Below are 9,506 nucleotides of genomic sequence, written 5' to 3' on the forward strand. Positions count from 1 at the left end.
AAAATAAACAAACAAATTTTTAAGAAAGAAAAGCTTTGAAATTGGTAAGGAAGAAATAAAATTATCACTATTTGCAAATGGCATGATACTATGTATAGAAAACCCTAAATGCCACCAAAAAACTACTAGATGTGGAAATCAATATACAGAAATCTATTGCATTTCTATACACTAATAATGAAGCAGCAGAAAGAGAAATTAAGAAAACAATCCCATTTAAAATTGCACCAAAAATAATAAAATAGTTAGGAATAAACTTAACCAAGGAGGTGAAAGACCTATCCTCTGAAAACTATAAAGCATTTTTGAAAGAAATTGAAGATGGTACAAACAAATGGAAAGATATTCCATGCTCATGTATTGAGAGAAAAAAAAATTGTTAAAATGTCCATACTACACGAAACAGTTAACAGATTAAATGCAATCCTTATCAAAATACCAACAGCATTTTTTACAGACCTAGAATGAATCATCCTAAAATTTGTATGGAACCACAAAAGACCCTGAATAGCCAAAGTAATCCTGAAAAGAAGAACAAAACTGGAAGTATCACAATCCCAGCTATCAAGATATACTATAAAACTATAGTAGGGGCACCTGGTGGCTCAGTCGGTTAAGCGTCTGCCTTCAGCTCAGGTCATGATCCCAGGGTCCTGGGATTGAGCCCTGCAACGGGCTCCCTGTTGGGCAAAGAGCCTGTTTTTCTCTCTCCCTCTACTGATCCCCCTGCTTGTGTGCCCCGCCCACCGCCCCATGTCAAATAAATAAATAAAATCTTTTAAAAAAAATAAAGCTGTAGTAATCATAACACTACGGTTCGGGCACAAAAATAGACAAATCAATGGAACAGAATATAGAGTCCAGAAATAAATCCATAATTATATGGTCAATTAATCTTCAACAAAGGAGGCAAGAATATGCAATAGGAAAAAGTCTATTCAACTAATGGTGTTGGGAAAATTGGACAGTTAACATGTAAAAGAATGAAACTGGACCATTTTCTCACGCCATAAAAAAATAAACTCAAATGGATTAAAGACCTAAATGTGAGACCTAAAACCATAAAAATCCTAGAAGAAAGCATAGGCAGTAATTTCTCTGATATCAACTGTAGCAACATTTTTCTAGATATGTCTCCTGAGGCAATGGAAACAAAAGCAAAACTAAACTGTGTGTGTGTGTGTGTGTGTGTGTATATGTATATGTATATATATATATATATATATATACACACACACACAATAATATTACTCAGCAATAAAAAAAGAATGAAATTTTGCCAGTTGCATACCATATGATTTCACTCATATATGGAATTTAAGAAATAAAACAAACAAACAAAGGAAAAAAAGAGACAAACCAAGAAACAGACTCTTAACTAGAGAGAAAAAAACTGGTGGTTACCACGGGGGAGGTCGGTGGGGGAATGGGTGAAATAGGTAGTGGGGATTAAGAGTGTACTTATCATGACAAGTCCCAAGTAATGTATAGAATCATTGAATCATTATATTGTACACCCGAAACTAATATAACACTGTATGTTAACTATACTGAAATTAAAATTAAAAAAACTAGGTAGAGGGTAGAGTTATATTTTTAAGAAAATTAAAGAATGTAGGGATGCCTGGGTGGCTCAGTCAGTTAAGCATCCAACTTGATTTCGGCTCAGGTCATGATCTCAGAGTTGTAAGGTCGAGCCCTGAACTGGGCTCCACTCTGGGCATGGAGCTTGCTTAAGATTCTCTCTTCTGCTACTCCCCACCTCCTTATCTCCTCTCTCTCTCTTTCTAAAAAAAAAAAAAAAAGAATGTAACTAGAACTCTGGACAAATACTCAAATAGTTCCTGTAAGGAAACTAACAATTTTCCTCAAGAAGAAACAGTTCTGAGGCCTCAAGTTCAAAACAATAAATCCAAGGGAAAAAAACCTTTATCTTCCCTAGTTTCCTATTTTTTGAGACCTAAAGATAACACAAAACAAACCCAGAACAATAAAGAGAACAAAAGTGGATGAGAGATTAAAGCCAATATATGGAAAATGGAAAGAGGCTAAAAACCTGTGGTTAGATAATAGAGAACAGGCAGTCCAGAATACACAGGAAGGACATTCAGTGCAGGAGAGGGTCAGTCTCCTGGAAGAAACCTACAGAAGCTTCAGACAGAGTTGGCAGGTGCATCAGAGGGCAGGAGTCAGATGGGAGGCTAAAACAGAAGGATTGGTTGAAATTGTGTCTAATACATGACTGTACCACATACCAACCAACATTCCCCACCCTCCTCTCCCATTTCTAATACATGGGATACCAACCAGCATTTGACTTCTGCTCCCCCTGGCCTCCCCCCAAAAAAGGGCTTTTGTCATTAAAAAACTGAATAAACTGAGGAAAATCAGGAATGCTCAGGCTGGATTCCAGTGTCCCCAAGTAAAGCTCTCTCTAGTCTTGCATTTTGGAGTGCCAAATCTCCCCCCTAAAAAACTGAAAGGCTCCAGAATTCTTACCCTAAAATGAAGACAATCAGTGGTTAAGTCTATTTATAGAAGCGGTGGCTGGTTGGCCACCAAGAACTTGTGCTCCTCATTCTTCAGTGTGATATACTTCTTCTGGGAAATGGGTGCACAGCCAGGGACCTTATTTTCCAGTCTCTCTTGCACCCAAGTGCAGTCATCTAACTAGTAGAATGTGAGTAGAAGGGAAGCGTGCCACTTCCAGCCAGGGCTTTTGAGAAAGTAAGTGTGCCTTTTCACTTTCTTGTTTACTTTTCTGGCAGCTGGAAGCAGAAGGCACCAAGGCTCAAGGAGATGTTAGGGGAAACAATTCTGGGCCTCTGAATTTTCACATGCAAGAAAGCCACCTCCCAGTCAGGGGCATTTGCATCGTACTATGACCCACATGAGAAACAAATCTATTGTGTAAAGCCATTGCAGTTTGGAGGTTTATCTGAGTAACTGGCATTCCCATAATCAGTGATCCCTCCCATGTACACAGAGCCATCCCACAGGAAGACAGACCTATGCATACAACAGAAAGAAACTCCTAAAAGCTATCTAGAACAGTCCCATTCTTAAACATGATGGGCAACTCAAGAGCTCAAGAGAGAAAACAAGCAACTTAAAAGAGGAAGACTGAGATAAACAGTACCTGCGCTGATCTTAAGGAAAGAGTAGAGATTATTGGAAGAGAAAATTAGCTTTAAAATTTTTAAATTAGCATTATCAGAGAAATTTGAAAAGATATTGATTCCACAAAGTTCAAACTGGATGTTCCTACCTCTCATCCCGACCTCCCCAACACATACCAAGATAAAAATCCAAAAGAAGACTTCTTACAAATTAAAATGTATAATTGCCGAAAATTTTAAGTCAGTGGAAGAGTTAAAAAAAACAAAGTCTAGAACCACTCCTAAGACATAAAGCAAAAGATAACATGAGAGAAAACTTTAGAGAAAAGATAAAACAAATCCCAAAATTTCAATATGGAGCAAATATAAGTTCCAAAAAAATAAAAACAGGGAGAAAAGAGCTTTTAAAACATACATATTTATATGTGTGTGGTATATATTTATATATTACATTGTTATTACTTAATTTTTTTTCTTAGAAGCAATGGGTGATTAATTCTCATACAGTAAATTAAAGGAGGTTTTTAGTCACTAAATGAATTCATCAAAATGTCTACTGAGCAATGTTAAGATGGTACACCAATATTCTCAGAAAAATCACAGTTAAGCAGAGTAGCTTGAATTTGGACCCAAAATGACAGAAAAAGATATACAAGTGGGAAAGTTATATAAATTCAGTTAATTCTAATATATGATTTATTGGAAACCCTCATAGCATTTTTCAAAATGACTTACAGATTTTATTTTAATAAGACATAGTGGAGAGGAAATGGTTTAAAAGATGTCATCAACCTCTTATTTAACTAAGCACTGCCCTTCATTTTGAAGGAAATGGTACAATTTCAAATCAGAACTTCCTTCTCAAGAAGTGGTGTGAGGACATAACATTGATTCAATATCCAATCTTCAACAAAAATAAAATTTATACAACTCACTGGGAAACAAAATGCATGTGGAATTTATCATGTTAGCCAATGTAATTCTCCCTGGGTCACAAATATTATAGCTAAGAACAAAACATAATGAAAAGTTGAATAAACCAGTCAAGTTTATAGTTACCCTAATTTTTTAATTCACAAATAAAATATAACTTTCCAAACAAATTCATTCAATAATCATGATCACACTAGATTTCATTCTAATTTATCAAAAATGGTTAAACGATCACATATCAAGAGTCTTCCACACAATGAATTCTGTTTTGTCAAGAAAAAAAAAGAAAACAAGTAGTCCTTAAATTTTCTTAGCTCTCCATAATATATGTTGTCTAAAATTAAAGTTTTCCATATATATGGAAACTTCTATAAAGTTTGACATATATATGTGTCATTCCTTAACTCTGGAGGAGGTATATATATATATAGATATAGATATAGATATAGATATAGATATACACACACACACACACACACAGAGGAGGATATATACATATACTGGAGGATATATATATATATATCCTCCAGAGTTAAGGAATGATGTAAGTATTCCTAGTAAAGGAGATAAATGAGTGCCAAGAAAATGAATGAATGAAAAAAGATCATTAGACATAAATCACAAAGTTTTAAAACACCGAATATTAAGAGATTTTTTAATTAAATTTTTTGTTGTGGTAAGAACACATAACATGAGATCAGCTTTCTTAGCAAAATTTTAAATGCACAATAGACTATAGGCTTGTTAACTACAGGCACAATGTTGTTCAGCAGATCTCTAGAATTTATTCTCTAGAATTTATTCATCTTGCATAATTGGAACTTTATACCTGTTGGACATCAACTCCCAATTTTTCCCTTATTTCAGCCTCTGGTAACCACCATCCTCTCCACTTCTATGAATTTGACTACTTTAGATACCATGCAGTGTCAGTCCTTCTGTGACTGGCTTTACTTCCTTTAGCATAATGTCCTCAGCATTCACCCATGTTGTCACATATGTCAGGATTTCCTTCTTTCTTATGTCTGAATAATGTTCCATTGTATGTTTTTTTATTTTTTTTAATCCACTCATCCATCAGTGGATATTTAGGTTGTTTCCATATCTTCGCTATTGAGAACAATGCTGCAGTGAAAATGAAAAGAGAATATCTTTTAAACCTTTTATCTCCCATCTGTGTTTTCTGATGAAAATTTGTTGTTTTTTAAAAATATTTTATTTATTTATTTATTTATTTATGTGAGATAGAGAGACTGAGAGTGAGCAAACGAGAGAGCACGTGTGCAGGGGAGGACAGAGGCAGAGGGAGAGGGAGAAGCAGGCCCTGCACTGAGCAAAGAGCCCCATGCAGGGCTCAATCCCAGGACCCCAGGATCATGACCTGAGCTGAAGGCAGACATTTAACCAACGGAGCCACCAAGGCACCCTGAAAATTCATTTAATATATTCCAGAGAAATGGGGTGGAAACCAATAAAGAGGGAGGGGTGGAGTATAAAAAAAATTGGAACGAACCCAGGAGTCTAATGCAAAACAATTCTAGGGTGAGACTGTTTACAATCTAAATCAGAAGAGGAAGTCAGTGGGCCTCAAGTGCAATGTCTTCAAAAAGAAAAATGAAATGTAGTCTGTGCAAAAGATATGACTATAGAAATGGATGGTATCAGTAATATGTAAAGAAAACATGTATTTTTTTTCAACAAGATACAAAAAAAAGATAATTGGAAATTCTAGGCTACCCTGGAAACAATAAGAATTACATTTTTAAAAATTCATGATAGGAGCACCTGGGTGGCTCAGTCAGTTAGGCATCTGACTCTTGATTTCAGTCCAGGTTATGATCTCAAGGTTTTAAGTTTGAACTCCACGTCGGGCTCTGTGCTAGGCATGGAGTCTGCTTAAGTCTCTCTCTTCCTTTCCCACTGCCCCTTCCTCTTACCCCCTGCTGGCATGTGCAAGCTCACGCTCTCTCTCTCTCCCTTTCTCCTTCTCCTAAAAAAAAAAGAAAGAAAGAAAGAAAGACAGCTAATAATTTTAAGCGATTTCTGAAACTATAAAAGAAAATTTATTTAATGTGGACACTAGAACATTCTTCTTCAAAGAGCCCAGAGGTCATGACCTTGGGACTGTTTTTGTTTGAATGTAATTTTTGCACATTACTTGGCTATGCAATGAAAAATAATTAAGTAGGAAAGGGTTGATTGTTAACTTTCAGGATCGACCTATAAACAACACATGAAAGATAGGTTACAATAAAGAATGAACTTGGCATTAACCTTGAAAATGTAAAAACAAAAGTATGGATGACAGAATATGGTAGGTAGAAGGGTAGAAGGTAGAAGAAAGGGGAGAAGAGCTGATAATCTCATCAAAGTATATCCAGAATTTGACTACTTCTCGCCAATTCCACAAGCACTCCCTGCTTAGAACTACCTTTATCTCTGTCTAGGGTTACTGCAATACCTCCCAAACCATTCCCCTGCTTCCACCAATGCCTTCCTACACTTATTCTCAACATGGCAGCTATACAAATCCTCCTTTCTTTTTTTTTTCTTAAGATTTTTCTTATGTATTTATTTATTTATTTATTTGAGAGAGGGGGAAAAAAACAGGGGGAGGAGCAGAGAAGGGCAAGCACTCCGAGCTGAGTGTGGAGCCAGAAGCAAGATTCAATCCCCCAACTCTGGGATCATGACCTCAGTTGAAATCAAGAGTCAGACACTTAACCGACTGAGCCACCCAGGCGCCCCTGGAAGCTATATAAATCCTTCTAAATATAAGTCAAACCATGTTATTCTCTGCTCAAAACCTTTCAGTGGCTTCCCAATGCACCCAGAGTAAAATTGAAAAGTCCTTTATTTTTCCCTATGGTCCTATGTCATCTCACCCTCTGTTACTTCTCTGACCTTGTCATCCACCACAGGGCCCTTTGCTCACTCCATTCCAGCCATACTAGCCTCCTTGCTAACCCGTGAATGTGCCAGGCAAACTCCTGCTTTGAGGCCTTTGCTGTTTCCTCTGTCTGAACTCTCTTCTCTAAGATACTCACCTGGATGACTCCCTCCCTGCCTTTAAGTCTTTGCTCAAACATCACTTCTCATCGAGGCCAAATCTGACCACCCCGTACAAAATTGTTACTCTCACTTCCCCGACTCCTGATTCCTCTTAACCTTATTCTACTTTTTTTCCATTAAACATGTCAATGTCTACTATATAATTTATGAGTCTCAACGTTCCTTCCCCAACTAGAATAAACAGGCCAATGAGGCTGGGATCTTTGTTCTGATCATTAAGCACTTCGAACAGTGCTTACCATCATAGTAGATACTCAATAAATAATCATTAAACAAATAAATATCATGAACCAAGAGAAATGAATCAAGAGAAATTATATAAGGCTGTTGAGACAAACACTAGAGGTTTAAGTATATTACTTAGAAATATAAAAGCAACCAATAATAAAACTATAATATCTATCAAAATTCAAGGAAGGTCAGTTAAATCCTTGTTTTTATTACAGGCAGTGAACAGATAATGTCTTTTAAATTGGGAAATCAAGAAATGGCAGCAACAGCATATAATTGGAAGTTGAGAGGTAATCCGTGGACTACTCAAAAGAAAAGGTTATTAAAAGTAGGTGGTACCTCCTGTATGCATGTATGTTTGTTATAAGCATAGAAACAAAGACTTGAAGGATATAGACCAGATTACTTGCAGTTATAACTTCTTAGGAGATAGTTTAAAGGAATGAAAGGGTAAAAATCAGTAATTATTAAAAATAATTTTAATCTTTTTACCAAATGAGGGAAGGTTATTTGCCTCTGGAAAGGAAGACTGAGAAGTAGGGACAGAGAGCTGTTGTTTTTCAGTATAAATTCCTCAGTTCTGTTTTATTTTTGTCATGTACATGTATGACTTTGATAAAAATTGAAGGGAAATAAATTAAAAAGAAGAAAAAGAATAAACAGATCTAGTTTTCCTCCAGCATGGAAACAAATATCCATTAGGTTCCCAAAGGACTATCTCCCTAAGGCCAAGATATTGCTGACCTTGGGAATTTTCAGAGCAGGAGCTTCCAGTTGATAACAATGGCTATAAAAGGTAAAATGGGGGTGCCTGGGTGGCTCAGTCTGTTAAGTGTTGGTTTCGGTGCAGGTCAGGATCTTGCGGTTGTGGGATTGAGCTCCTTGCCCAGCTCTGCACTCAGCACAGAGTCTGCTTCAAATCTATTTCTCTCTCTCTCTCTCTCTCAAATAAATAAATAAATAAATAAATAAATAAATAAATAAAATCTTTTAAAAAATGAGATGAAATAACATTAAACATTTGGTTTTAAGCACTTTAACTTTCTATATACCTGTATGGATCTCAAAATGTCTATTACCTAAAATAGTCTCTATTTGAAAGCAAAGGCCCCCTCTCATATCAACCTGCTAGAGAATTAGTCTAGTATTTTAGCATTTGACTTCATTTTCCCCTTTCTAGATCATGTGAGTTGGCTTTGCCTCTTTATGAGTTTTGCCAAAAGCAAAAGTAAAATGCCAAACCAAACATCTGTCACTAAACAGGAGATTTAGTACTTTTACCTAGAAGAATGTTTGTTACAACAGGAATACTGTAATCATTAAACCAACATGACCACCCCCCACCCTGGTCGATGGTGTAACCTTAGATATCAAGGGCTCAGGAAACAACCTGCTTCTTCTCACTCTCACAGGGCCCCGAAGGACACAGAATCTTCTTCTGCAGTGCTGTCAAGAACTGGGAGAAAAGTTCTGATAATGAGGGGCTATGCTTATCTGCACAGGGTTCTACAAAACACAAAGGCTGGGACTTAGAGCTCTTAGCCACTTATTCATTGGTCAGCCCTGGCATCTGATAGCAATGTTCTTCCAATTCCTAGCAAGGCTGGAGAGGTCGATAAAGACACTACCTCAGGTAGAAGAGAAATTCTGGTTCTCAACACTGATCTTGTCACCAAGTTCGGAGAAGAACATGATACCAGTTAATACCAAAGAACTAAAGTTTCCTTTATCTCCACAGTATATCACTAGGATGGGAAAGCCGTTACCCTGCTTATAAAGATCAACCTACCTACAGAAAAGGTAAGGTGACAAACCATTAAAGTCACTTAAACCAGTAAGTGCTAAAATTTTATCCGTGCATTTGTGTGTGTATGCTTTTGAAAAAAAAAAAAAGATCTGAAGACTATATTGCAGCCCCCACTGGATAAGTTTATTATGTAGTTTATTGAGTTAATTAAACATAGAACAATTAAATTTTGGAGGACATCTGTCAAAGATAGCAATGCTAGTTTTAAGATTGTTAATATTATGCCATTTTTTCTGACAACATTTATTTTACAAAGATTGATTGCCCATTGAGGTCATTCTTGGTTCTTGAAAGAAAAACCGTATTATCATACAATTACCTACCCATCCTGCCCCATTTTCTAA

The sequence above is a fragment of the Ailuropoda melanoleuca genome, chromosome 2 (genome assembly GCF_002007445.2).
Source record: "Ailuropoda melanoleuca isolate Jingjing chromosome 2, ASM200744v2, whole genome shotgun sequence".
Classification (NCBI taxonomy): Eukaryota; Metazoa; Chordata; class Mammalia; order Carnivora; family Ursidae; genus Ailuropoda; species Ailuropoda melanoleuca.